The sequence below is a fragment of the Lagenorhynchus albirostris genome, chromosome 12 (genome assembly GCF_949774975.1).
Source record: "Lagenorhynchus albirostris chromosome 12, mLagAlb1.1, whole genome shotgun sequence".
Lineage (NCBI taxonomy): Eukaryota > Metazoa > Chordata > Mammalia > Artiodactyla > Delphinidae > Lagenorhynchus > Lagenorhynchus albirostris.
The window spans coordinates 44,954,794-44,977,747 of record NC_083106.1 but is presented as its reverse complement, the minus strand read 5'-3'; the positions used below and the strand labels follow the sequence as shown (position 1 = coordinate 44,977,747).

The following is a 22,954-nucleotide window of genomic DNA, read 5'->3' as shown; positions in this document are numbered from 1 at the left end:
AGGGTCCCGTGATCCAGGGACAACTTCCCCAAGAGAACACATGGTGCGCCTCAGACTGTTGCAACATCATGTTGGCCTCTGCTGCCGCAGGCTCACCCCACATTCCATATCCCTCCCTCTCCCCGGCCTGAGTGAGCCAAAGCCGCCTATCAGCTGCTACCTTAACTCAGTCTTGTCCGGGCAGGGACAGACGCCTTCAGGCGACCTACATGCAAAGGCAGGGCCAAACCCAAAGCTGAACCCCAGGAGCTGTGCAAACAAAGAAGAGAAAGGGAAATCTCTCCCAGCAGCCACAGAAGCAGTGGATTACATCTCCACAATCAACTTGATGTACACTGCATCTGTGGAAAACCTGAATAGACAACAAATCATCCCAAAATTGAGGCGGTGGACATTGGGAGCAACTGAAAACTTAGGGTATGCTCTCTGCATCTAACTTGTTTCTCGTTTTATGTTTACCTTAGTTTAGTATCTAGAGTTTATTATCATTGGTAGATTTGTTTATTGATTTCGTTGCTCTCTTCCTTTTTATTTTTAATATACAGATATATATATATTTTTCCCTTTTCTGTTTTTGTGAGTGTGTATGCTTCTTTGTGTGATTTTTGTCTGTATCGCTTTGCTTTTACTATTTCTCCTAGGGTTGTGTCTGTCTTTTTTTTTTTTTTAGTATAGTCTTTAGCGCTTGCTATCATTGGTGGATTTGTTTTTTGGTTTGGTTGCTCTCTTCTTTCTTTCCTTTGTTTTCTTTTTTTTATTACATTTTAATTTTTCTAATTTTTAATAATTTTTAAAACTTTTTATTTTAATTACTTTATTTTATTTTTCCTTCTTTATTTCTTTTTTTCTGAGCCGTGTGGCTGACAGGGTCTTGGTGCTCCGGCCAGGTGTCAGGCAGGTACCTCTGAGGTGGGAGAGCCGAGTTCAGGACATTGGTCCACAAGAGACCTCCTGGCTCCACGTAATATCAAATGGTGAAAGGTCTCCTAGAGATTTCCATCTCAAGGCTAAGACCCAGCTCCACTCAACGACCAGCAAGCTACAGTGCTGGATACCCTATGCCAAACAATTAGCAACACAGGAACACAACCCCACCCATTAGCAGAGAGGCTGCCTAAAATCATAATAAGGCCACAGACACCCCAAAACACAAGACCACACACGGTCCTGCCCACCAGAAAGACAAGATCCACCCTAAACCACCAGAACTAAGGCACCAGTCCCTTCCACCAAGAAGCCTACACAAACAACTAAACTAACTTGAGCCACTGGGGACAGACACCAAAAACAACAGGAACTACGAACCTGCAGCGTGTGAAAAGGAGACCCCAAACACAGTAAGTTAAGCAATATGAGAAGACAGAGAAACACAGAGCAGATGAAGGAGCAAGGTAAAAACCCACCAGACCAAACAAATGAAGAGGAACTAGGCAGTCTACCTGAAAAAGAATTCAGAGTAATGATAGTAAAGATGATGCAAAATCTTGGAAATAGAATGGAGAAAATACAAGAAACATTTAACAAGGACCTAGAAGAATTAAAGGGAAAGCAAACAATGATGAACAACACAATAAATAAGATGAAAACTTCTCTAAAAGGAATCAATAGCAGAATAACTGAGGCAGAAGAACGGATAAGTGGCCTGGAAGATAAAACAGTGGAAATAACTACTGCAGAGCAGAATAAAGAAAAAAGAATGAAACAAATTGAGGACAGTCTCAGGGACAACATTAAATGCACCAAGAATCAAATTATAGGAGTCCCAGAAGAAGAAGAGAAAAAGAAAGGGACTGAGAAAATATTTGAAAAGATTATAGTTGAAAACTTCCCTAATATGGGAGAGGAAATAGTCAATCAAGTCCAGGAAGCACAAAGAGTCCCATATAGGATAAATCCAAGGAGAAGCATGCCAAGACACATATTAATCAAACCATCAAAAATTAAATACAAAGAAAAAGTATTGAAAGCAGCAAGGGAAAAACAACAAAAACATACAAGGGAATCCCCATGAGGTTAACAGCTGATCTTTCAGCAGAAACTCTGCAAGCCAGAAGGGAGTGGCAGGACATATTTAAAGTGATGAAAGCGAAAAACCTACACCCAAGATTACTCTACCCAGCAAGGATCTCATTCAGATTTGATGGAGAAATTAAAACCTTTACAGACAAGCAAAAGCTAAGAGAATTCATCACCACCAAACCAGCTTTACAACAAATACTAAAGGAACTTCTCTAGGAAGGAGACACAAGAGAAGGAAAAGACCTAGAATAATAAATGCAAAACAATTAAGAAAATGGTAATAGGAACATACATATCAATAATTACCTTAAATGTAAATGGATTAAATGCTCCAACCAAAAGACATAGACTGGCTGAATGGATACAAAAACAAGACCCATATATATGCTGTCTACAAGAGACCCACTTCAGATATAGGGACACATACAGACTGAAAGTGAGGGGATGGAAAAAGATATTCTATGCAAAAGGAAATCAAAAGAAAGCTGGAGTAGCAATTCTCATATCACACAAAATAGATTTTAAAATATAGACTATTACAAGAGACAAAGAAGGACACTACATAATGATCAAGGGATCAGTCCAAGAAGGAGATATAACATTTGTAAATATTCATGCACCCAACATAGGAGCACCTCAATACATAAGGCAAAGGCTAACAGTCATAAAGGGAGAAATCGACAGTAACACGATCATAGTAGGGGACTTTAACACCCCACTTTCACCAATGGACAGATCATACAAAATGAAAATATATATGGAAACACAAGCTTTAAATGATACATTAAACAAGATGGACTTAATTGATATTTATAGGACATTCCATACTAAAACAACAAAATACACTTTCTTCCCAAGTGCTCATGTAACATTCTCCAGGATGGATCATATCTTGGGTCACAAATCAAGCCTTGGTAAATTTAAGAAAATTGAAATCGTATCAAGGATCTTGTCCGACCACAATGCTAAGAGACTAGATTACAATTGCAGGAAAACAATCTGTAAAAAATACAAACACATGGAGGCTAAACAATACACTACTAAATAACCAAGAGATCACTGAATAAATCAAAGAGAAAATTAAAAAATATCTAGAAACAAATGACAATGAAAACACGACAACCCAAATCCTATGGGATGCAGCAAAAGCAGTTCTAAAGGCAAGTTTACAACAATACAATCCTACCTTAAGAAACAAAAAACATCTCAAATAAACAACCTAACCTTGCACCAAAAGCAATTAGAGAAAGAAGGACAAAAAACCCCAAAGTTAGCAGAGGAAAGAAATCATAAAGATCAGATCAGAAATAAATGATAGAGAAATGAAGAAAACAATAGCAAAGATCAACAAAACTAAAAGTTGGTTCTTTGAGAAGATAAACAAAATTGTTAAACCATTAGCCAGACTCATCAGGAAAAAAACAGAGAAGAGTCAAATTAAAAGAATTAGAAATGAAAAAGGAGAAGTAACAACTGACACTGCAGAAATACACAGGATCATGAGAGATTACTACAAGCAACTTTTTGCCAATAAAATGGACAACCTAGAAGAAATGGACAAGCTCTTAGAAAAGCACAACCTTCTGAGACTGAACCAGGAAGAAATAGAAAATATAAACAGACCAATCACAAGCACTGAAATTGAGACTGCGATTAAAAATCTTCCAACAAACAAAAGCCCAGGACCAGATGGCTTCACAGGAGAATTCTGTCAAACATTTAGAGAAGACTTAACACCTATCCTCAAATTCTCCTAAAATACAGCAGAGGGAGGAACACTCCCCAACTAATTCTACCAGGCCACATCACCCTGACACCAAAACCAGACAAAGATGTCACAAAGAAAGAAAATTACCGGCCAATATTACTCATGAACATAGATGCAAAAATCCTCAAGAAAATACTAGCAAACAGAATCCAACTGCACATTAAAAGGATCATACACTATGATCAACTGGGGTTTATCCCAGGAATGCAAGGATTCTTCAATATACGCAAATCTATCATGTGACACACCATATTAACAAATTGAAGAATATAAACTATATAATCATCTCAATAGATGAAAAAGCTTTCAACAAAATTCAACACATATTTATGATAAAAACCCTCCAGAAAGTAGGCAAAGAGGGGACTTACCTCAACATAATAAAGGCCATATATGACAAACACACAGCCAACCTCGTTCTCAATGGTGTAAACCAGAAACCATTTCCTCTAAAATCAGGAACAAGACAAGTTTGTCCACTCTCATCCTATTATTCAACATATTTTTGGAAGTTTTAGCCACAGTAATCAGAGAAGAAAAAGAAATAAAAGGAATCCAAATTGGGAGAGATGACGTAAAACTGTCACTGTTTGCAGATGACATGATACTATATATAGAGAATCCTAAAGATGCTCCCAGAAAACTACTAGAGCTAATCAATGAATTTAGTAACGTAGCAGGATACAAAATTAATGCATAGAAATCTCTTGCATTCCTATAGACTAATGATGAAAAATCTGAAAGAGAAATTAAGGAAACACTCCCATTTACCACTGCAACAAAAAGAATAAAGTACCTAGTAATAAACCTACCTAAGGAGATAAAAGACCTATATGCAGAAAATTATAAGACACTGATGAAAGAAATTAAAGATGATACAAACAGATGGAAAGATATACCATGTTCTTGGATTAGAAGAATCAACATTGTGAAAATGACTATACTACCCAAAGCAATCTACAGATTCAATGCAATCCCTATCAAACTATCAATGGCAGTTTTCACAAAAGTAGAACAAAAAATTTCACAATTTGTATGGAAACACAAAAGACCCCAAATAGCCAAACCAATCTTGAGAAAGAAAAACAGAGCTGGAAGAATCAGGCTCCCAGACTTCACACTATATTACAAAGCTACAGTAATCAAGACAGTATGGCAGTGGCACAAAAACTGAAATATAGATCAATAGAACAGGACGGAAAGCCCAGAGATAAACCCATGCACCTATGGTCAACTTACCTTTGATAAAGGATGCAAGAATATACAATGGAGAAAGGACAGCCTCTTCAATAAGTGGTGCTGGGAAAACTGGACAGCTACATATAAAAGAATGAAATTAGAACACTCCCTAACACCATACACAAAAATAAACTCAAAATGGATTAAAGATCTAAATGTAAGACCAGACACTATCAAACTATTAGAGGAAAACATAGGCAGAACACTCTATGACATAAATCACAGCAAGATTCTTTTTGACCCACCTCCTAGAGAAATGGAAATAAAAAAAAAATAAACAAATGGGACATAATGAAAGTTAAAAGATTTTGCACAGCAAAGGAAACCGTAAACCAGAGGAAAAGACAACCCTCAGAATCGGAGAAAATATTTGCAAATGAAGCAACTGACAAAGGATTAATCTCCGAAATATGCAAGCAGCTCATGCAGCTCATATCAAAAAACAAACAACCCAATCCAAAAATGGGCCAAAGACCTAAATAGACATTTCTCCAAAGAAGATATACAGATTGCCAACAAACACATGAAAGGATGCTCAACATCAGTAATCATTAGAGAAATGTAAATCAAAACTACAATGAGGTATCACCTCACACCAGTCAGAATGGCCATCATCAAAAAATTTACAAACAATAAATGCTAGAGAGGGTGTGGAGAAAAGGGAACCCACTTGCACTGTTGGTGGGAATGTAAATTGATACAGCCACTATGGAGAACAGTATGGAGGTTCCTTTAAAAACTAAAAATAGAACTACCATATGACCCAGCAATCCCACTACTGGGCATATATCCTGAGAAAACCATAATTCAAAACCATAATTCAAAAAGAGTCATGTACCACAATGTTCATTGCAGCTCTATTTACAATAGCCAGGACATGGAAGCAACCTAAGTGTTCAGTGACAGATGAATGGATAAAGAAGATGTGGCACATATATACAATGGAATATTACTCAGCCATAAAAAGAAATGAAATTGAGTTATTTGTAGTGAGGTGGATGGACCTAGAGTCTGTCATACACAGTGAAGTAAGTCAGAAAGAGAAAAACAAATACCGTATGCTAACACGTATATATGGAAACTAAAAAAAAAAAAGTTTCTGATGAACCTAGGGGCAGGACAGGAATAAAGACGCAGACGTGGAGAATGGACTTGAGGACACGGGGATGAGGAAGGGTAAGCTGGGACCAAGTGAGAGAGTGGCATGGATATATATACACTACCAAATATAAAATAGATAGCTCGTGGGAAGCAGCCAAATAGCACGGGGAGATCAGCTTGGTGCTCTGTGACCACCTAGAGAGTGGGATAGGGAGGGTGGGAGGGAGGGAGATGCAAGAGGGAAGAGATATGGGGTATATGTATACGTATAGCTGATTCACTTTGTTATACAGCAGAAACTAACATACCATTGTAACACAATTACACTCCAATAAAGATGTTAAAAAAATTTTAAAAAAAGAATCAAGCATCTAATTTTCCTATGTCTAAAGTCCAAATCATTAGGAAATATATTCTCCTGTCAACACACGAATAAAATGTTTTTGTAGTTTTTGCTTAAGCTTCTGTATGCACTGAACTTGTTTACATATGAAATACAGAAGGATAATTTATAATGGCCATGTCAATCCATAGAGAAATTTGTATTTATTATTAACTCTTGTATAATCTGACTTCTTATTTCTCTGTGCTTTACTTGTCCAAATAGATTAAAAGCTCTTTGTTGGAAGAAACTGCATTTGCTATCTCTTTGTTATCCTTTTGAAAACAATTGTACTTTCCACACTGTGATTTATTTTGCATGTCTAAACTCTAGACAAAAATGTGTAAATGCAAATACTTATTCACAATAAATGCGGTGCCCCAAGGCACTATTTCTAGCTTATAATAATTTGGGTATTATATTACATGATACTGTCTGTCAAACTATACTCCCAATCACATTACTTTTATTCTTACCAATTTACATAATGTGTGAAAAGAGAGTGAAAGGCAAAGGTATGTTCAATTTTCTCAGCCCAAGAGACAAATGAAGACACTCTTGGACCCGCAGGTTTACCTAGAAGTGAAGTCTGTCCCACTAATTCCCTTGGCTATCAGAGACCAATCACCTATGAAGTGATTAAAAATGGAAAAATAATGTTCCTTTGGGAAAAGAATATGCAAAAAATGTTGCTGCCTTCTAAACCATAAATATTCATGGGAGGGAGGAGAGAAGGAAGAGGAGAGAAATTTCCAAGGATATCACTAAGGGCTTCAGACAAAATGAATTTAATCAATCAAAAATAAGCACAAATCAGTTATTTTCAAAGTTTTTTTCTCCATTGGTAACCTGAAGTATATTAGCTTTGTATTTTCTTAAACATCTTTTTTTATTATTGTTGAAAATAAAAAACAATCTAAAATGCCTAATGCTAGAATGCTAATAATTACCCATCACATCAACAAGAACCAGATGTAGTCTTAAATTCTAATTTTTAATTAATGTTACTTATTATAGAATACTTTAATTGAACTGTGTCATGGATATTGGAACAGATAGCAGATCCAATTTTTAGCTTGGTAGTCTTATAGGATTTAGAAGTATACAAAAGCAGGAGTAAAAACTGGTTGAATTACTCATTTTCTTACTTCATTTACCATCAGACAAAACCATTAAAATCTTGCTAAGTTCACAAAGTACTCATTAAGTCTTCTGGACCCTGTGTCTTTACAGCTGTTTTCCTTATTCATCCTCATCAATCATTTAAAGTCAGGTACCTAATGTTATATATACTTTTTAATATACTTAAAATTTAAATTATGTTGGTTTAATAAATGATATGCCTGGAAATACATGTGAAAATTCTGTGCAATGAGAAATCCCAATTTTATCATTATATAAAGCCATGGTTATATCCTTCGTTTCAAGCAAATTTAGAATCCATTTATAAGAACCAAACAGGGGCTTCCCTGGTGGCACAGTGGTTGACAGTCCGCCTGCCGATGCGGGGGACATGGGTTCATGCCCCGGTCCTGGAGGATCCCACGTGCCGCGGAGCGGCTGGGCCCGTGAGCCATGGCCGCTGAGCCCGTGCATCCGTAACTGATATTGCTTTAATTGTTTAGTTGTTTTTCGCATATGAAATTCTCTAGGCTTAGCAGCCGGAGTTTTTTTATACTTTGCTTTGAATATATTGTCTCTCTGCTCTATTAAATCTACTGGCATTATTTTCCAGTGAGTTACATAATTTTCCCTTATGAGGGTTCAGAGTTCTTACATGACTCGGCATCATTTCCTAAAGACTCTGAGGAACCCAGGGCCCAGGTGTTACTTAAGCTGTTTTCTAAACTCAGTACTTTACTAATGTAACTTTCTCCTTCCACAATTTACTGAAAAATAATAATGTTGTATTACACTTGTGCCATATATACTGATTAACAGGTAAGTAATTTCGTGACTCATTATTTATTTTTCAAAGAAAAAAAATCTCAAAAGATCATTAAGAAAAGCTCACTTCTGGTAGTGCTGAAGAGGTTATCAAATAACAGGCCATTTCTGGGAGCTTAGGCACACTCACTAATCAGGTGACTTTGTGAAATTCAAAGGTATGGTCAACTCTCCTTAATTTAAAGGAAACATTATTTTAATAATAAGCATTGGGAAATCTCAGGTAGAGTGATTTGCCAAAAAAAGTATGGCTTGTGATTTTTAAAGAATGGATTGCTGTCCTAGTTCTACTATTAATAGGCTTCCTGGACCTACACACAACCATCTAACCTGCACGAATTACTTACCCTCTTTCGGACACATTTTTTCACACCTTTAAAATAAAGGCAGTTGGACTAGAATTTCTGGAATCATTTCCAGCTCACACAGGCTGTAATTCTGTAGCGTCGGTAGTTACGGCTGTACATGGTTACCAACATGAAAATAATTCTTAAATGGCATCAGAAAATGAACTAAATTAGAAATGACTAATGTGTTGGTTTTTTTAAAAATATATGCTCAAATTTGGAGTTCAGTCTTTATTTTTCTGGGAATCAAGTAAGAATCTTATCTAAAGTGTCCAAAACTAGATACTCTCAAAATCCAGGTTAATTCTAGAAGTTAATACATTCTAACTTGATGCTTGAGTCTTTTTGAACTAATTAGGTACTGTGTAACATTACTGATGAAGATTATGGTTACACTGATACTATAATTTAAAATTACTCCATGAATTATAAATTATCAGAACAAAAGAAGGAAGTTTAAATTTAATATAACTTTTTATTCTTCATTGTTTGACCCATTTGGAAATTCCACAGCACCCTTTGGAGAACACCTGTTAATTAGACTACCTATAATAAAACCAAGCTCTAAAGCTAAAATTTAATAAACACACGCAGTTGATTAATTTGTAGAACTCTAAGGTGAGTATCTCAAGTATGAATGTCAATGTATAGAAGCTTATCAGTAAAAAAAGAAAATTTGAGCAATGGTCATTTGATAATGACTCCATCCTCCAAGTACAATCCTCATACTCTGATTTAAAGACAACCAAAATGAACATAGAGAAACACCTGCCAGAAGAGCTGGTACAAACAGTACTGAATCTGATCCTACTCCTGTCATATCATTCCCTCCCCCTTTTACCTTTAATCCACATTTTCTTTCTTTCATACCTAATCATCGTCTATGATACTACATAATTCACTTACTTGTTAGGATTATTTTTTATTGTCTGCACGTCCTAAGAGAAGGCCATATTTTGCTCACTGATGCAGCTCAAGTCCTAGGACGGCCTGGCACTTAGTAATTATTAACCAAATACTTGGTTGACTGAATGAAGAAATGGAGTTTGCAGTGGAATAAAATGTATCCAGGTATGGGTCTTGATTCTCAGCTGAAATCACAGTACTATACATAAAAAACTCCATCAAGCCAGTATAGTTTATAAAGTTCATATTGGGCTTGGCTGGACATTTACTTCTTCTGTTATAAAAAATCAGTCTGTCATGGGATGGTGCACATGTACCTTACTCGTTAAAGAGGAGCAGTTAACAAAAGAACAAAGTGAATTCCCTGAACATCAGCATGAACTTAGAAGAGCTTGTGGCTGACACCCAACGAATCTGTTTGACTTTAGCCAACTTGATGAAACTGCCATCTAGAATTTTCTTATTCAAAGGATGAGACCAATATCTTAGTAACCTACATTATAGTAATCTGTGGTTTACATAATTCAATTTGAATTTATTACAGATGCAATTATTTTAATACTAGGAGAAAAAAGATGCTATTTGAGCAATCTTTACTTCCTCAAACAAAGTAAGGAAAGTCTGAACCATATGGTTGAAGTTGAGGCCTAGTAAGAAAGAAATTAAACTGAAGAAAATGTATGTAAATTAGAAAAACTGTGCCATCTAGGGAAAAAACGCTACTGTAGAATATAATAGCTTCATTAAAAAATTTCTTTTTGCTGAAGTAATATATCATACAGGCCAATGTACTACATTTTTATTTTTGAATATATTTTCTCCTTTTATTTTGATAGGAGTGTCACATGCTGGCATACATGGCATTTCTTTACAATTTTAGGTCAGGAAAAATAAGCTTTTTCCTCTCATAATTTTTATAATGCTCTACAAAGTCTGCCATCATAAACCACTTTGCATTTATTATAAATAGGTATTACATTAGGAAAGCAATTCAAATGTATTCCATTTCACTTGTGAAGCTAAGCAGCTTTGCATTATAACTAAGTTGAGTTAATGGGACTATGCTTAAAGAATGAGTTAACCTGGAACTGAAGTTACCCACTTGTTTCCTACGCAACTTAGGAGTCTACAAAACGAAGGCAGGAACCCTGCTGCGAGCAGGATAGGAAAATTATTATAATCTGCATTCCTAAATTGAACGAGAATTTTTGCTCAGCAGAAACCTCTTGACTGAAAAAACTCTGAAATTGTATCCTGCTGTTAAGAATACCTGTTGGGGTAGGGGGGAATCCAAACATCCCACTTTTCTTCAAATCAAATAAGTGTAAGGCATACATTTACAGTCTTAGTGGAAGCTATCTTTCATTTCACAAAGAGAAGCAACTTGTAATCCTTTTTGCTGAAAATGAAAAAAAAAATTTTCATTAACCAAGTACTTAATCTTGGTTAATAGGTACTTTTAACTCTCTTTGATATCAAAATACTTTCTCTTGAAAATAAATTTCAGTATACATGTTTTGCTTTATAATACAGAAGGTGACATTCTTTTGTTTTAGTCCAGCACCTAAAATACAGATTATTGGTATTTCTTGGGATGTTTTTAGAAGTTTGCTGAACAAACTCCTATGGTAGCCCTTAAAGCCATTATTTATTCATGATTGTATACCTTTATTATGTATTACACATATTAGCATTCACATAAAGTTTTTCTTTCGTCTTAGTTAATGCCTTTGGCCCTAAGCATCACTTTTTCTGATATTAAGATTCTAACTCCTAATTCCTTTAGATTGTATTTGCCTAGTACACTTTTTAAAAAATTGTTTTTAGTACTGTTTTATTTTAGTGGACTAGGTAAACAGTTGGATGTGAATATGTGTACTGGGCTGTGAGGCAGTATTTTTTTTTTTACTCTGGATTTTGTCAAAAAGGCATGAAATCCACTGGTATAGTTATTGACAGAGAAAATTTGTGATATCCTAAGTATTCCATTGAAGCAAAAATCCCATTAACCACAGCTGTTTTCAAACAATTAGAAACATGCCATCAGAAAAGTACCAAAGTACCAAATGGTATCGGGGAAATGGAAGTTTGAGTTGAATGCCCAAAGAATAATTGAGAATGTGAAAAGAAATTGTTTTTATAAATCTTAAAATAATAAGTGCTAAGATAATCATGACTGCCATCATGGTATGACTGACCATAAAACTCTGAAATTCCTTATGGGATTAGCAGAGTTTTGCTTGGTGTGGTAAAGTGTGACCCGTCTCAATACCCAGCACCAGCAATTGCCATTTTGTGACTGCTACCTTCCCCTTTCCATCCACTCCTTGCAGTCTCATATTAAAAACCTAATTTTTACAGGCTTCCCACCAATACATAGGCCCAGTCTCCAGGTCCTTGTTTTCTCCATTATCCCCTCTAACCAGTTAGAGTTCAAGCACTGATAATTCTTCCTTCAAAAGATGCATTGCATCCATGTCTTTCTCTTTCCACTTCCCTTCTCACTTCTTGTCCAGACTATTGTTTTAACCACCTATCCATCCCCTCTACTCTACTCGGCCTATCCTTTCACTTTCAAATTTTTGAATAACTTTGTTTTTGTTGTATCCTGCTATCTGTAGAGACAGAATTTGGTTCAGCACTGTGATCTAAGCTGAAAATATTTTCTTAAAAAAAAATCTATATATTTCTTTACATTTACTGACATGAAAGATACAACAAACCTATTTTGTCATAATATTTTTAAGTTTTCTATTAAAGGTTTTAAGTCTAAAAAACTTTCATTATATGATCTTTCTTTGCTTAATATATGTATGTAACTTCTTAAGAATATTTAATGGAGTGCACATTTTCTTCTAATTTGTAACTTTATAAGTTCATATGATAACCTACATATAAAGTTTGTAACTTCATATAATAAACTTGATCTTCTATATCTTTAGAATATTCACTATTTCCCTATTATGACTGATAGAAAAAGTAGCATTTTTCCCCTCTGTCTCCCATTCTTTGTCAGCTAATGTTGAGCATTAACATGACCTTCCTTAGTGCCTTTTTTTTTCTAGCTTATACTTTTATGACTTGATTTGTCAGGTTTAAGTGGTATCTGATTCATAGATATTGAGAATAAAGCAATCAGCTAACTTTATATACCAGTTTCTTTCTGTTGTGTCCTCCTAATTTTTGTTAGTTACTTTAGTTCTACAGGATATTATACTTTTATGCTCTATTCTGTCACCCTAATCTTCATATCTGTTTTAGATTTAGTTTTAGAATTAAATACATTCAATGCTCACGAGCAGTTCTTTTTCAGTAGTGTCTACAGTCATCTCTTGGTTTGATGGAGTTTGTCCTCTAATAGTCGCCTCAAGAAGGGCTCATGATAGCAACATTTCCTGAATTCCATTATGTTCAGAATATTTGTCTCTAGCTTTTACACCTTGAAGCCAGTCTGGCAGGTTATAAAACCCTTGGTACACACTTTCTTTTCCTATAATGATGGTGAATTCACTATCTCCCAAGGCATCCTATCTCATTGTTGGATATCTCATCTGTTACTAGGTGAGTTTCTTTTTAAGTTTTGCCAAAATCGGTCTCTTTGTAAATTTCTAATAGAGTAGCCTACAGTCTCTTCTACGTAGAACTCTCCAAATATTTCTCTTCTCCAGGATAAAAGTAACAAGTCATTGAAGGAAAGTTCTCCAGAATACCTTTTAATAGACTTAATGATTTGTTTATTCAGTCAGCTCAAGTCATTGCATCTTCCTTGCACTTCTTGTGCCTTCCTCATAGCACTGTTTTAAAGCAAGTCAGAGTTATCATTTTAGAGGGACCATTGGGATCATCTAGTACAAAGGCATCATTTTAGCAAGAAGAAACAGGCCCAGGGAGAGGCAAAGAGATTTTCCCAAGGTCAGTCCGCTACCAGGAAACTGAGTCTAACTTTGAACCCAGGTGATCCCCAGGCAAACGTTCTTTCCACTTCACTGAGTCCTTCAAAAATATAACGATCAATTTTTGTGTGTGTGTGGTGAGAATATTGAAGATCTCTTCTCTTAATTATGTGAGTGATGAATGTGCTAACTAACCTTATCATGGTAATCATGGTATCATGGTAATTGCATTATATAAATGTATCATATATAAATGTATCAAATCATCACGTTGTACACCTTAAGCTTACACAGTGTTATACATTAATTACATTTCAATAAAGATGGAAAAAATACATTAATAAAAAACGTTTCAATGCACTTAAAGAACTCACTGTATGCCCCGTCACATAAGGGAAATTACCTAATGTCTGCTAGATGATTATCATTTCTTATTCCAGCTACGTATGAAACAATACAATATACAGGATAGCCATATCAGAGAATTTAGAGTGGGTTTGCTGTTCATTTACATAAATTGTCACTTTCATTTTCTGTTTCTTGAAACTGACAAACTTCAGATAATTGCAGATTTCATTTTCCTACTGTAAACTCTGTAAACCATCATTTTGAAATCAAATTACACAGCTTATGCTTAAAACATAAGGGCCAGATTCTATCTTCAAATATACCACCCACTCTCTAACAGCAGAATTTGGCCCTAAAAACCCATTAACAAATATTGTCATTAAACTAAAGAGCTAATTACTTTGGATTCAGACAGAATAAACAAAATCATAGGCCAACCTCAGCTGGTAGTAATAATGGTAAGACTAACCGTATGTTACACTGGAGATTTAAAGAACAAAGACGTACTGACACTAATGTAACCAAACATTGAAAATTATCTTCCAAACGGAGCAAACTATTATAGTTAGAAAATTCTTGAAAGCACATTGGAATTACATGATATAAGAAATAAAGAATATTCTAAGAAATTAATGTCATAATTCAAAATTTTCAGTGTTTAATGAGGAGGGAAACGAGAAATTTATCTACTGCAATATTCCACAAATGAAGAATTACATCTAAAAATCATTTTGATCTAATTGGAAGTACTATTCTCATATTCAAATCAGTTTAATACTACAAGATGCAAGAGCCTTGCTTTAAGGCTATTTTAAATAACCATTAGCAGGACTACTTTATAGTTCTATGAAAGTGAACTTCCCAGATAACTGAACATTTTCTCAGCTCTTAAAAAATATGTTAAAATTACTTTAATAATATATACTTTAGAAAAAGTTTTATAAATCCTGAGGAGCAATAAAAATTAGCCATGATTTCATCAATCGATCATAACCATCAATAATATTATGATGTAGATCATTTCAATTTTCTTCCTATGCATCTGTAGCTTTTCTTAATCAAAATGGGACCACATCACAACATAGTTTGTAACTTGTTGTTTTCATTTACAATATATTATGAGCATTTTGCCACATCAATTTTACTTTTGCTACATCAATTTAAATGACTTTCGAACTTCTCAAATTGAGAATAATAGACATTTTAATTATTCTGGATATCTCACAAATATCATTATTACACTGTTTCATAATAACACTAATACTCCCCAGAGATTCCTACATATTTAAATCTCCTTTCTCCTATACTGAATGGTCCCAGATGGCTCTGCTGCTCTAAAGCTCTATCTTACTTTCAGCTCTTTTTCCCTCTCTCTCAATATCAGATTTCCAGATACAGCTAACCCTGGCTGAAATAAACCTAAATTTGCTATTTTCATTTCTAGATTAATGACATGGCAGATTATCTACTGACAACTAAAATAATACATGATTTCAAATTGAATTACATTTATAAGTACCCAGGTATTTTCTTCACTTCCTCAAACTTCATCTTGGAGGAAAAATTCCTCCTACCTTTCTCCCTCAAGAAATCATTATTGCAAAACACTTGGCTAGCTTCTCCTTGTTAATAACTCATACCTGACCAGATTGATGTTTACTGCTCTTTGTATTAAGCTTGTTACCAGCAAATTTGGAAGACAAAAGAATGCTATGATACATGAGGGGACCAGACTAGATCTCAATGGTCCATTTCTGCTCTAAAACTTTATGCTTCTATGAAGTTTCTGTATTTATTCTTTTGTTGTATATTTTACTTCATGAGTATGGAGGCTGTTTCACTCAGGTTCCCTGAAGCTACATTGTAAGTTTTCTATAGGAAGCCACAATTTAAGATAAATAAGCCAATGATAATGAACATGACTCGCTTGAGGACTCAATTCTATTCTTTCTCCACCTGCTACTCTGCAAAGAAAAAAAAAAAAGAAGACAAAAGAAAGAAAGCGTGGAAAAGTAGTTTCTATATTTTTCTGAAATTGAAGTATTATAAAAGATCTGCACTAAAAGCTTTATGAAGTCTTATCTGGAGACTCTGTTGAACCATAAACGTGTATACTATATATTTAAGGATTTTTACTATCTTGTGTACTACAAATTTTAGAATTTTACCATCAGATGGCAATCTTATTATTGAAAACAGTTCTAACAACAAATGTACATGAAAATTCATTGTTAGAGTTAACCCAATTCTGTAAATCTTTTATTTAGGTTACTTTAAGTGTTGCTTTATTTCATTTTATTATTTTTTAATTTTTTATTGAAGTATAGTTGATTTACAATGTTGTGTTAGCTTCTGGTGTGCAGCAAAGTGATTCAGTTTAAAATTTTTATGCTGCTTTATTTTATGCATATAACTATATTCATTTTCTTTGTGTAATACTAATAGGTAATGTGTAGCTAACTTGCATTATATGGGCACACTTCTTTTTGATTAGGGTTTATTTTTGCCTTTTGATACTTTATGGACAAGAAAGTGTATACGATATGAATAAGTTCACACAAAGACTAACAGAAAAGAAAATAGCTATAAGCCTGAAACTCAAAGGATTTTGATTAAAAACTTCACTCTTCACTGTAAAAGTAGTATCATATTGAGCCTTTAAAAAAAATCATCACAATTTACGGTCTGAATATGTCCGTACCAGCCTCTTCTTTTACTGAAATAAAAATGCAAACCTTTTATAAACTTAAAATTGCAAATAATAAAGATGAAGTTGCTAAATTATATATAGGAAACAGAAATAAAATAAAGTGATATTCAATGAATGTACATTTACCCTGTTATAAATATAGCACGTGATTTCTAAGGTTTAATCTGCAGAGGAAAAGAGTAGCTAAAGGCATATTAAGCAGATCTGTTCTTTTCAAATCTAAGGCTGAATTTTTAAAATGAAGAGAAAAAGAATAAACCGTCAAAAAAAATGCTTAGCCAACCCTCAGTAGTAATTCATTATTATCATCTTCTAGATACTTCTTAGAATTAGATCCATAAACATCTGAATAAGTTAAAACATTATGTGGAACAGAGAAACAGCTAAAGAGAGCAATGGCAGGACTGTCACTCTAAAAGAGAGATAGAGACATCGGGGAAATTAGCTCATCATACTGAACTTTAAAAAGGAATACTGGGGCTCCCCTGGTGGCGGAGTGGTTGAGAGTCTGCCTGCTGATGCAGGGGACACGGGTTCGTGCCCCAGTCTGGGAAGATCTCACATGCCGCGGAGCGTCTGGGCCCGTGAGCCATGGCCGCTGAGCCTGCGCGTCCAGAGCCTGTGCTCCGCAACGGGAGGGGCCACGACAGTGAGAGGACCGCGTACCACCAAAAAAAAAAAAAAACCCAATCCAAGAATGGGCAGAAGACCTAAACAGACATTTCTCCAAAGAAGATATACAGATCAAACACATGAAAGAATGCTCAACATCATTAATCATTAGAGAAATGTAAATCAAAACTACAATGAGATATCATCTCACACACGTCAGAATGGGTGGGAATGTAAATTGATACAGCCACTATGGAGAAAAGTATGGAGTTTCCTTAAATAACTAAAAATAGAACTCCCATACGACCCAGCAATCCCACTACTGGGCATATACCCTGAGAAAACCATAATTCAATAAGAGTCATGTACCAAAATGTTCATTGAAGCTCTATTTACAATAGCCAGGACATGGAAGCAACCTAAGTGTCCATCGACAGATGAATGGATAAAGAAGATGTGGCACATATATACAATGGAATATTACTCAGCCATAAAAAGAAACAAAATTGAGTTATTTGTAGTGAGGTGGATGGACCTAGAGTCTGTCATACAGAGTGAAGTAAGTCAGAAAGAGAAAAGCAAATACCGTATGCTAACACATATATATGGAATCTAAAAAACAACAACAAAAAATGGTCATGAAGAAACCAGGACCACGATGGGAATAAAGACACAGACCTACTAGAGAATGGACTTGAGGATACGGGGAGGGGGAAGGGTATGCTGGGACAAAGTGAGAGAGTGGTAACGTATATATGGACATATATACACTACCAAATGTAAAATAGATAGCTAGTGGGAAACAGCCGCATAGCACAGAGAGATCAGCTCGGTACTTTGTGACCACCTAGAGGGGTGGGATAGGGAGGGGGGAGGGAGGGAGATGGAAGGGGGAAGAGATATGGGGATATATGTATATGTATAACTGATTCACTTTGTTATAAAGCAGAAACTAACACACCATTGTAAAGCAATTATACTCCAATAAAGATGTTAAAAAAAAAGAATATTGGAAAGGATTAATAATTCAATTGGGGGGGGATCAAAAAAGGAGCACTAATTTAGCACTAATTTAAAATATGTCTTCCTTGTTTATTCTTGTGACTGAAGGAAACAAACTACATAAAACCCCTTTAAATGAAGTTTGAAAATTAGAAGTACATTATTTTAAATGCCAATTTCCATGTTTCTCAAAGGTCCGAGACCCACTTTCATCAGGATCTTTTGGGGGTGAGTAGCTGTAAAAATGCAGATTGCTGGACCATATCCCAGTCTAGTGAATCTAACTCTCTGTGAAATATGCCCAGGAATCAGCATTTTAAGAACCTCTCTCTCCCCTCATATCACTCTCATGCATATTAGAATTTGGGAACCACTGTATGCCATGCTTTTTTGGGTGAAACTGATTTCAGGTATCAAGATAACCACTGTGCCTTGCTTGTATTTATATTTACATGACATATAACAAGTTTTGAACTTTGTATTTTATTTACCTTTTTTTGCTGCAGAACTACACATAGCTGGCTATTTTCCTTATATTCAACAACTGCTTTTACTTTTGTATATTTAAAAAAATATATTAAATATTCACTTTTGATGTAATTAAGAGTTACACAAGAAAGTGAGTTACTTCCAAAGTTCTCTTACCTTCAAATCCTTATTCTTATTCAGAAAGTTCTGAACATATACAATGGAAATTTTCAAGAAGAATATATGCAGTGGATTCTCTGTTTAATTTTCAAGTGTTTCAGAGCTGGCCAAGGAGACTCCTGAGGTGGACACCAGAAACGCCATTGAGAAGGGAAGACAGCAATGCTGAAGCCTCTGGGTACCTGATTACCTCTGAACAGAACAGAAAAACAAATAGTTGGTCACCTGAAATTCACGGAGAATCTGCTATGGAGAAGGTTATTTTCAGTAAACTAGCACTGTTACTAAATTTAAACTTGGCCTGGGTTCGCTGCTCCCTGATTTAGCACCGTTGTTATTTAAAATTTCGTATCACTGTGAAGTCAGAATTGCGTGATGCTGCTGTCTGCAGAGGATTCTGGTTGAATTCATATTGCTTTAATTGACTACTTTTCTAAACATTGCATCAAGTGGTATAATTACTAATTTTATTTTTGATATGCAGGTGCTACATTTTGGTGCTGAATTTCTTCCTAAGTCAAGGCTGATGAGGTCTTTTGGAAATACATCCTTATGTGAGACTCTATCACATCTCATAAAAGATAAAATGTGATACTTTTACTAAATCCCAATGGAATCATCTGGTACTTTTGCTATGTTTTCTTTAACATGGGTAATGATTGCCAAGATAATTAGACATAAATAAAAATTATATCCTTTGTATTCAATATGTGTTGCCTACTCAGGGAAACCAAAATTCTAGCTTCTTTGCTGCATGAGTTAAGCAGGTGTTAGTAGTAGCTAATGGAAAAAGAGAATAAAACACCCATTTTAAAAATTGGTAATTAATCATGAAAATATTCTCCCAAAGGGTAGAGGAAGCATCATGCACAGATAAATACAAAGTCAAATACAAAATAAGAGTGTAATACATATGTAAGCACAGAGCACACTGTAGAACGATAGGTTTTCACGGAAGAGCTTACTGTTTGGCCACCCCAAAACCATTTCCAACTTTCTTCTTGCTTGCTATGACTCACACAAATAGAGAACAGAAAATCAAACGTTCACTCTCTTGGCCTCCCTTACTGCTAAGAGTGGTCATGCGATCCCATTCTGGCCCATGAACTATAAGAAGTACACTGGGTTAGAAATCCAGGCAGAAATTTGTTTTATTGATAAATAGAAAGATTCCTTCTCCTCTTCTCTTTACCACACAATTGCTTGCCTTGAATGAGGCCGGGATACTTGGAGGTAGAGCAGTCACCTTGTCACCGTGATGTAAAACATAACAAAAGTCCAGAGAAACTCAAAGATATCGGCCCTGTTATCGATGAGCAGCTGAACCAACACTACTAACTGTTTCCTTTGGAATTGTACTTGTTTAAACCACCGGGTTTTCTGTTGCTTGCTAACAGAATCATTGTAGGTTGACGAAATGCTCAAAAAACATTTGTTAAACAGTAAGTGCCACTGTTATGCTTGTAGTGATATCTATCTTTATAAATTGCAAAGTAATCTGCAAGTTCTCATTCTATGTAGTCAAGGACAGCTTTCATTCTGACAGAGGCTGGAACTTGCCTTCTTTTGACTCCTAGGAAAGTTGTGCATGTGGGGAATAATGGGTCACAAGGTGGTGGTAACTAACTAGAACAAAATGAAATGAAAAGCCTAGCTCAGAGCTAAGTTCGGAATAAAAGGGTCAAGTACTACAGTAAAAGAAAGGATTTCATTTTTGCTTCAGTGCCAAAGCTACCACATTAGTCGAAATCTCAGTGGAAGAGTTTGAAGTTCCACCATTATTATATTACTAAGTCCTGTGGATTCTTCGTCTGAAATATTGTTCACATCCATTACTTCATTACTGGCTTCCTTTCATCAACATTTCTTACTCAATCACAGTCTGGGTTTTCACTTTCTCTATCCTAAACTATTGCTATAGACTCTTCAACAGATTTCTTTTTCTGTTTTTCTTAAACATTGCCATATGTACTATAGTTGCCTCAAGTCTTAATTTTTTGAAATAATTTCACTGGATGCCTCTTCTGTTCAAATCACAAGAACTTTTAGTCTATTAGATTAAGAACAAGGTCTTTAACTTGGCATTTAAGACTCCTTATAACATAACTCCTAGATTTCCTATCTCCCTTCCCCAATACTCTAGGTAGTTTAGTGAGAGGATTTGTCTCCACTCCAGAGGTACACCCTGACTAGGTTAAAATAATCCATGTACCTCAATCTCTACCTACAATATTAGCGATGAGCACACAACCTTAATAGGTCAATGATCTCCATTCTGGGGTTTTCATTGCCCTATTGTGTAAATAAATAAATAAATAAATGAACTTTGTTTTTCTTGCTGGACATAAGCATATGAACAGGTAGCATCTGGAACTACTAGCAACCACCTTGGGATCATCAGAGGAGAACTTGCTAGAACTCAAGTCAACACCAAGGAAAAAGCTGAAAAACAGATAAAAAGGATCTGAGTTCTGAGCTTGGTGTTTCACCCTGGGACAGAGCTTTGCTTGCAGGTAGAATACCCTGAATGTCTCAGTTATGTGTGAATTTATAGATTCCTTTTTTTTTGTATTAAGCCAGTTTGGGTTGGTATCTGTTACTTGCAGCCAAAATATTTACAGTCTGTTTATTTATATTTTTATTGTGTTCCTGCCATTTCATTCATTTCTGCTTCTCTCTCTTCCTATCTATATCTACCTCTTTTCATGATCCAGTCCTCTTCCCCATGAAATGTCTCCAGAGTTTTCTAATCTAAACCACTTTATTTTCCATTGTATATATTGATAAGAGAGCCCATCAAAGTATATGATGCTATCATTTGATGACTCTCAAATCTTATCTTTAGCTTAACATTTTCTTCTAACTGAATAGTTGAAATCTAAACTTGAATGTCTTGAAGGTCCCTCAAACTGAATTTTTCCATAACTGGATTCATAAAAACCTTCCTCTCAAATACACCTTTCCTCCAGTGTTGCCTATTTTTGTAAACAGCACCATCAGCCATCAGTTAAACAAGCCAAAAAGCAAGGCCTTCAACCTTTAAAAAAAGGAATCAGAGTAGATTTAATCCTTCTTTCCCCCCTTAGCCCCAGTACCTGATTATCAAATGCTTTTGATTTTACTGCTTAAATAATTTTAAAATCTATCTACTTTGTCCCCTTTCTTTCTCTATCTTCCTCTTTCCTTTTCTCCTCCACTATCATCACCACTACCACCACCACCACAACCTCTAAAACCTTGTCTGTTGCCTGGAATACTGCATGGCTTTTTTCTGTCTCTCATCTCACATTTTGTTTCTCTCCACTAAATTCTCCTCATGGTATTTAGATCTTTTAAAAACACACAACTGATCATGTCAACCCCTTGTTTAAAAGCCTTCAATGCCTTCTCATTGTTCTCAGGGTAAAGAACAAGGACTTACATCACCCAGTCCCTACCTCTTCATCCTCATATCCCTAGAGAGAAGTGACTATTTCTGTTTATAATTTCCTCATTTTTAAAATCCCCTGCATTCAGCAAGAGTGCTTAGCACACAGTAGGCACTCAATAAATATTTGTTGAATGAATGAACAATTTCCTTGCAATAACTCCTGAACCAAGAACCACCTTGTGTTATTATTTTTTCCTATATATTTTATTTTTTGAATTACTTAGTACGCTGAAGGCAAAGAAATGTCCTATTTCTTTGTACTATATAGCAGAATGCTATGTAAGTAGTAGGGGTTCAGAAGACATTCAACTGTATTGATAATGATATTTCTTCTACTCTGACTCTTTCTTAAAAGGATAAGATTAAAGTGAACAAGGGGAAATATATTATTAGTCTGTCAAAAATGGAAGTAAAAAATAGGTAACTTGTTTCTGGATCCCAATTCTACAGAATCTGCATAGATTAATTATAAAGGAGCTGTTTTTCTGCATGACATGGAGAACCTTCAGATAAGCCCTGAGTTATGTGAATAAACACTCAAACATGATGTTTGCTGTTTTCACTGTCATACTTTCAAATATTTTATATTTCTCTTTAAAAAT

The 22,954-nt window shown here is 35.2% G+C and overlaps 1 protein-coding gene across 1 annotated transcript in view; it reads right to left on the bottom strand.

Moving 5' to 3' along the window:
- The window catches only part of HS3ST5 (heparan sulfate-glucosamine 3-sulfotransferase 5), a 183,858-nt gene extending 164,837 nt beyond the window's left edge, over nt 1-19,021 (bottom strand). Inside the window, exon 1 of the mRNA XM_060167794.1 lies at nt 18,920-19,021. The gene's annotated coding sequence lies outside the window, so the exon portion shown is untranslated. The remainder of the gene's footprint in view (nt 1-18,919) is intronic.
- Between the last annotated feature and the right edge of the window lie 3,933 nt (nt 19,022-22,954).